The 8,035-nt window shown below is 36.0% G+C and overlaps 1 long non-coding RNA gene across 2 annotated transcripts in view; it reads left to right on the forward strand.

Annotated features, from left to right (window-relative positions):
* The window catches only part of LOC123334482, a 384,998-nt gene extending 377,697 nt beyond the window's left edge, over positions 1 to 7,301 (forward strand). The window contains exon 7 of one of the 2 annotated variants that reach the window (XR_006552423.1): positions 6,556 to 7,301. This is a non-coding gene — a long non-coding RNA (uncharacterized LOC123334482). The remainder of the gene's footprint in view (positions 1 to 6,555) is intronic. The other variant, XR_006552424.1, reaches the window with a different exon arrangement.
* The last annotated feature ends 734 nt before the right edge of the window (positions 7,302 to 8,035 follow it).

The following is an 8,035-nucleotide window of genomic DNA, read 5'->3' on the forward strand; positions in this document are numbered from 1 at the left end:
GTAGAGAATTAGGATCTGATTGGGCTTCCCAGGTGGGGCCAGTGGTAAAGAACCTGCCTGCCAATGCAGGAGACGTAAAGAGAAGTAGGTTTGATCCTTGGGTCAGGATGATCTCCTGGAGGAGGGCATGACAACCCATTCCAGTATTCTTGTTTGGAGAATTCTCATGGACAGAGGAGCCTGGTGCACTACAGTCCTTAGGGTCACAAAGAGTCAGTACAGAAGCAACTGAGTTGCTGAGCAACTGAGCGAGCAAGGATCTGATAACACATCTTAAATTCCCTGCTGGCTCAGATGGCAAAGAATCTACCTGCAGTGCAGGAGACCCCGATTTGATCCCTGGGTATTACTGAATATTCCAGTCTTCTTGCCTGGAGAATCCCCATGGACAGAGGAGCCTGGTGGCTACAATCCATGGGGTTGCAAAGAGTCGGACATGACTTTGGGACTAACACACACTACACATACTTAGTATTTTAAGTCATTTATTGTCTTTTCATAACAGTACTATGAAGTCAGTATGTTATTATTTTCATTTTTATAAATGAGGAAACTGAGTCAAGAAAAAGGAAGTAGTTTCTCACACTATTAATAAATGACAGAGCCAGGATTTGAACCCAGGAAATACCTACTATAGTACATGTACTTTTAAATATTTAACTCCCTTCTATTAGAGTTGTTCTGAACATGTAATGAAGATTAGGCTAGGTCCTCCTGTAAGGAATAGATGCATGATATTTATATATAGGTTCAGAAAAAATCTGCTTCCATAATTTCCTTCAGCTTTTTAGACTTAGATTAAAAATTATGACATATAGTATTAATCCTGGTGAATTTTAAAGATGTGTAACAATCGAGATTCTTCCCAGTTAAGCTGCATTGCAAGTTTATTTTCATTTGGCGTATTTTAAGCTTTCAGATTCAGATATATATTAATATGTGTAGAAATAGTCAACAGAAAAAAAAGGATGTAGGAAAAAAGAAAATATGAATTTATGAACTTAGCGGTGAATTGCATATAAGGATATTAACATTTAACTGATTCTAGTCTTAGCTGGGTTTACAGAAAGCCAGGTAGATGTCAACAGTAGGCATGCCTGGTGGTTAATTAAGTGCCAGATATTAAGATATTGATTTAATAACTGTTTATTTAACACCATATGGATATATAATTTTTGAAATATCAGACATGGATACTTCATAATATATTGCATTTTTGTAGGAAATAACACTGCATTCCACCTTAAATTATTAAACTTCTTCTAGTACAGAATTATATTGGGAAGAAATTGCTTGGTACACATAGATGAGATTAATGAATACAACACTTCTTATTAGTGTGTTCTGTCATTTTCTAAAATGACACATGTAAGAGAAAATATTTATTTCTATGTGAGATTAAAAAAATAGAAAATCCTTTAATACTTCCTTTTTTGTGAAAACCTGGTCAGGAAGCAACAGTTGGAAATGGACATGGAACATCAGACTGGTTCCTAATAAGAAAAGGAGTATGTCAAGGCTGTATATTATCACCCTGTTTATTTAACTTATATGCAGAGTACATCATGAGAAACGCTGGGCTGGAAGAAGCACAAGCTGGAATCAAGATTGTCGGGAGAAATATCAATAACCTCACGTGTGGAGATGACACCACCCTTATGGCAGAAAGTGAAAAGGAACTCAAAAGCCTCTTGATGAAAGTGAAAGAGGAGAGTGAAAAAGTTGGCTTAAAACTCAACATTCAGAAAATGAAGATCATGGAATCTGGTCCCATCACTTCATGGGAAATAGATGGGGAAACAGTGTCAGACTTTATTTTCTGGGGCTCCAAAATCACTGCAGATGGTGACTGCAGCCATGAAATTAAAAGACGCTTACTCCTTGGAAGGAAAGTTATGACCAACCTAGATAGCATATTCAAAAGCAGAGACATTACTTTGCCAACAAAGGTCCATCTAGTCAAGGCTATGGTTTGTCCAGTGGTCATGTATGGATGTGAGTTGGATTGTGAAGAAAGCTGAGTGCTGAAGAATTGATGCTTTTGAACTGTGGTGTTGGAGAAGACTCTTGAGAGTCCCTTGGACTGCAAGGAGATCCAACCAGTCCATTCTGAAGGAGATCAGCCCTGGGTGTTCTTTGTAAGGAATGATGCTACAAATGAAACGCCAGTACTTTGGCCACCTAATGTGAAGAGTTGACTCATTGGAAAAGACTCTGATGCTGGGAGGAATTGGGGGCAGGAGGAAAAGGGGACGACGGAGGATTAGATGGCTGGATGGCATCACCAACTTGATGCACGTGAGTTTGAGTGAACTCCGGGAGATGGTGATGGACAGGGAGGCCTGGCGTGCTGCGATTCATGGGGTCGCAGAGTTGGACAGGACTGAGCGACTGAACTGAACTGAACTGAACTTTCCCACATGGTGATCTTTTAAGAAGGTTAACTAGTGTTACATTTTTTAAACAAATAACTCAAAGACTAATATCCTAATATAAACCATCACCCCAAATGCATTCTGTTTGATCTTGTCTGACTTCTGCTGCTAAGGGGGATATATTTTTCTGACATTTATGGATCATAAATTATGGTGAGGAAAAGAAATTTATTTTAAACTGTGTATTTAGGAGAACACCGTATTTAAATTTGGAAATAGGCAAACATGTATTTGTTTGCTTCTTTATTTAAAATAGTCTTATATTTCCATCTTCCTTTTCTGATCACTTGCCTGCCCTTTCTGGTTTCCAGTGTTCTTGAGATGCATACAACTCTATTATTACTTGTGAAGTTTTTTTTTTTTTAAATCATGGTAAATGTACGTAACATAAAATGTCCTATTATAGCCATTTTTAAGTGTATTAACACATGAAGTACTTTTACCACTATTTCTATAATTTTTCCTCATCCCAAACAGAAAGTCTGTTTAAACAATAAATTCACTCCTTTATTCTTAGATCCTAATAAGTTCTACTCTATTTTCTGTATCTATAAATTTGCTTATTCTCAGCGTCTCACATAGTGGAATTAAACAATAGTTTTTTCCTTTTCCATTTCTTTTTATATATATACTAGGTGAATAATGTTCTGTTGTCTGTGGATACCACATATTATTCATCCATTCATTTGTTTATAGATACTTGGCTTTCATGCAACTGTGCACCATGTTTGTTCTCTGCAGCATCATCAGCACTTGTAATATTGCCTGGGATATTGTAGGTGCTTAATAAGTGTTGCTAAATGAATGAATGATGCTTTAACCTTACTCAGTCAATTATCTCTTATTAGGCAAGAAGCATGAGACCTTCTATTTAAAGAAATTTAAATAGCAATTTCAATTTGTTTATTTTTATGATTTTAAGTATACCAAGTATATATATATATATATAACATTCTTATATATGCATACTATAAACATATTATCAAAATATATCTCATATAAATATATAGCTCAGAAAAGTTTCAAATTTACAGTGCTACATTAAATTTCAAAACTTTTCATAGAACCAAGTACTAACAACTGAATAATAATAAAAAAAAGAACTGTGGAACCTACTTCAGTTTATACTGCTTAAATTTAAAATGATGTAAGACATTCGTTAAATAACATTTTGTTTCCCAGTGATCTAGGCAATGTATGCCGATAATATTTACAGGCATCCCCCGCTTTTTGAAAGTTTGTTTTCTGCCACTTTGTTTATCGAAGATGTTCATCAGTGCCTCTTTTCCAGAATGGAAGAGAATTTTTACTTTTATGAAAAAAAGTAAAAATAGTGTTGGAGACGCACTGGGTTCCCCTTGCAGTGAGAGGGCACCACTGAGCGCCTTCCCCAGGATTTATACTCAACATTTCTACATCAAGTCATGGACATGTGTCTGTGAGCATCCATAATTTTTCTCAATTTATTGTGTGCATCTGTTAGTGAGATGTATTCTAAGGTACTGCTTCTTTGCTTTGCTCCGTTTGGCTCATGAAAGTTTGCATGGGAATGCCTTTTTTTGGATATCAGGGGAAACCTGTACTAGACATGTTTGGGGGAATATCTAAGTGAATTGATTTGGGCATTGCTGTCTCAGTATGCACTCTTCATTCTTACAAAGTGAATTATTTAAATGTCCGGACAAGTAATACATTGAGTCACACTTAGAAGGGTCTTAAACTTGGTTTAAGGCTCCATTGTAACTGTCCAGAAAGTTTTCATCCTTTTTAAAGAAGAGGCCTCACATTTTTATTTTGCACTGGGTCTCATAAATTATGTAGCCCTTCCTGCTGCATTTTTACTAAAGGCATATGTCTCATATTGTTACTAACCTACATAATGAATGATAACAGATAATTCCTATTTAGTCAATGAAGTTTGAAGCACACCAAATGTAACATGGTAACTAAAAATTCTAGGTAAAATAGAAAGCACTCAGGTTTTTAGAATCTTTAAAATCACAATTTTGCAAAATTAGTAGCAAGATTTTCTAAATTCACATTGACAGAAGAAAAATAATGATGAATGGGAATAGTGTTTTTTTCCTTTTAAAAAAAAACAAAACTAAAAATATTCCAACATATCTCTTTTCTGTGGTTCCCATGGAATCCAGAAATCCAGTAGCACGTATAAAATAAGGAAGACAGAAGTAACTAAATTTACTTCATTTATGTTCTTTTGATAAAGCATCTCATAAACTGTTGATAAAGCTGAAGAAATGCAGTGAGGATTTGGTGTTCCTTCAAAAACAGACAACAGAGGTTTTAACTGTGAGAGACAGTGAAAAAAAAAATCAGAAAGTTGAGATTTTTTTCCCCTATAATCTTATTAAGAAAAGAAAAACATGTTAATATATGGCTACCCTGGGGAAAAAATCACATACTCATTGTCATCTTGAAGTAGTAGTCTATGACCCAGAATATGTACTGGCTTATTACTACCTGAACAAAATAGTTTTCTAAGACCATTTAAGAAATCAAAGGCAGAGGGGACCACTGTTAGAGGTGCCAATTTAAACTTACGGTGGTGTGAATTCAGTTACATCATTGACTTCTAATTTAATATGTCTTTTAATTGTGGTTACTTTTGGATGTTGAATAAGTAAAGAGCATGCAAAGCAACTCAATAACCTCCATCAAACAAAGAAGGATGCAAATAATGTCCAGCCTCCTGTTTATCCCCATCAGTACGTTCCTAGATACCAGGGCATAGGTCCGAATGGGCCTAGAAAGTCACGAGATGTCTAGAGAAATTTGATTGCACAAGAACTTAAGAAAATAAAAGGAAATTTTCTATACACACATCGACTATGGAATTAGTGGGAATAAGTAGGTTAGATTTACAGTATTATAGTGTAGAAAGGAATTTTAAAATTTTATGGTTAATTCCTAGAGCTGACTATGGTCTCTTCAAAGCTTATACACAGATTAGTTAAAAATGAGTATAGAGGGGAATATAAGATTTATGTAGTCCTCCTCTGGTTTTAATACTAAAAACAACCACAGTTCTCTGTTTCAGGGACAAGGGTATATTATTCCCATTTTATATTGTTGAGTGTCTTTGGCTCTATTTTTAAAGGTAAAAATTTTCGTTCAGTGAGTCAGTGATAAACCTTGAACTGATACATAAAATTACTTAGCAATAATGGTGCTTCTCACATACAATAAGATGCACATACATGGCTTGCTTGGTTAAAAAAAAAAGATTATGTCTCAAGACTTTTAAATACTCTCGACATACGAAGTGATTATAGAATTAAGAGATTGTACAAAAAAGATCCCAAAGGGGGAAAAGCAGTATTTTATGCCAAGTAAACAAGAAAAGGATACTTTCCTAAGAATCTGTTCTGATTACATGTTTGGAAAAAGGTGAGAGAGTGGTATGGACTTCCCAGGTGGCACTAGTTGTAAAGAACCCACTGGCCAATGCAGAAGATCAAAGAGATGCAAATTCGATCCCTAGATCAGAAAGATCCCCTGGAGAAAGGCATGGCAACCCACTCCAGTATGCTTGCCTGGAGAATCCCATGGACAGAGGAGACTGTCAGGCCACAGTCTGTAGGGTCACACAGAGTTAGACACGACTGAAGCAACTTAGCTTGCGCACATGCCAAAGAGTGGTATGAGTCTCTGTCAGTGTTAGAATATCTCAGGGAGATAAACAAAAGTTATCTGAACAAACAAGTCATAATTCCATTTCATGATGGCATTTATAGAAACAGTCATCTTTCCCAAGCTGATAGAATATCAAGTACTAAATAAACATTGAAATAAATTGCATATTCTAGATATATGTGAAAAGGAAAGGCATCGTAGTATAATCAGGCACATATGCATCACACATAGTTTCTTTCTGATCCATAACCCTGTCTCTTTTTTCCCAGTTGGGAAGATGCATCTGTTTCTTCTCCCTCTTTTGATATGATCCAGTAAAATCTAAGCTTTGGACTTGCTTGCCTGGAACATCAATGATTACTTGATTTCTCAGCACATAAATCTCACTCCAGTCCTTGTCGGGCAGATATTAGTAATGAGGTAACTTAGCCTATGCTCTCTTCTGCCCTTTGCTTCTCTCCACCAGGAGACTCTTTGCAACCTGCCACTCTGGTACTGTCAAGACTGATGTCAATTGTTTTCCCAGATCGGCATGGTGGAGAAATATACACTGCGTAAAGAAAAACAGAAAAGCCTGTGGCGGCCTATAGTATTTCCAAATCGTTGCAAGTTCGGAATTCCAAAACATGATGCTGCAGAGACTCAACTGGAACTTGGAAGCCAAGTCTCTGCCATTAGTACCTGCATGGACGCTCGCTCCCTCCCCTCCCCCTACACACACACCCTGTTTTTCTTTACTTGCTGTATCTTCCTTTTTCAAAAGATTTTACACATTAATAGCTCTCTTCAGCAAACTAAAATAATACATAAATATGTTTTAAAAATTCTATTTTAGTGTTAGAACATGTACCAGCTTTGCCAATAAGTCATGAGCACCAGTTATCTGAGAATGAATTCTTTTGCTCTAAGTAAGATAATTGTCTTTTTGGTTGGTGCAGTGGGATTGAAGATGTTTTTGTTTGTGTTGCTGAACTGACTAAAAAGGATTGAATTAACAGAGTACCTGTGTACGTGAAAAGCTGCCTATGTGACAGTGCTGTTGAGCATATGTATTTAATTGCATTGTACTTACTGTGTTTTAGACTTCCAGCACAGCCATGAACGTGACACTTAGGCAGTTCCATAAGACTCCACACTTAGCAGGGCGTCCCATTTGCTGTTGCTGTCTTGAAATTCATAACAATTTTTAATAAACTTTGGAAAAGGAACCTAGGATTTTCATTCTGCCTAGGATTTTCATTTGCATTCATTATACCACAAATTATATAGCTGGTTTTGACTTCCAGTAAAAGTTTATTTCATATTCTAGGCACGTAGGTACATTGCTACTGGCTGGGAGAGTTGGTTCATTGTCCATGAGAACATATTGGGCACTCAATAAATTGTGTAGACAGAGCCTGATCTTGAAAGAATGCAGATATCCAATGACTGTGAAAGATTGTTTATAAAGAAAACCATATACATATTTCTATTGCTTTTCATTGTGAAACAAAGAATCATTCGTATGGACTGTTTCTATCCATAAGACAAGTTGAAATTCTTTGGTGATGAAGAGGTTAAACAGTGTTCTTTGTTGCTGCTCTAGGATCTGCCTATAGTTTTTTCTTATATACTTCAGTTTGAATAAATAAAGCAGTTTCTTTTGTCTCCATGAAAAATTAACATTTAGCATAGGTTTAGCCCTAACTGCTATGACTTCTGGCAGTTTAAGATGGGGCCGTTTTTTTTAAGCACGAGCATTGAAATTTTACTTAACTTAAGCTCATGGTATTGCATAAAGCATACAATTTCCAGTTGAGGTATTCTTTTTACCTATGTTTTTACATTGAATTTTTATGTAGTATTTGTGAAATTTAGAAAACGTTTTCCTACAGTGTCAACCCAAAATCATTACCTCTTCTGAATATCAGAGGATCTTGTTACTGACTTTTCATCTGTTATGACTT

This window comes from Bubalus bubalis, chromosome 7 (genome assembly GCF_019923935.1).
Source record: "Bubalus bubalis isolate 160015118507 breed Murrah chromosome 7, NDDB_SH_1, whole genome shotgun sequence".
Taxonomy (NCBI): domain Eukaryota; kingdom Metazoa; phylum Chordata; class Mammalia; order Artiodactyla; family Bovidae; genus Bubalus; species Bubalus bubalis.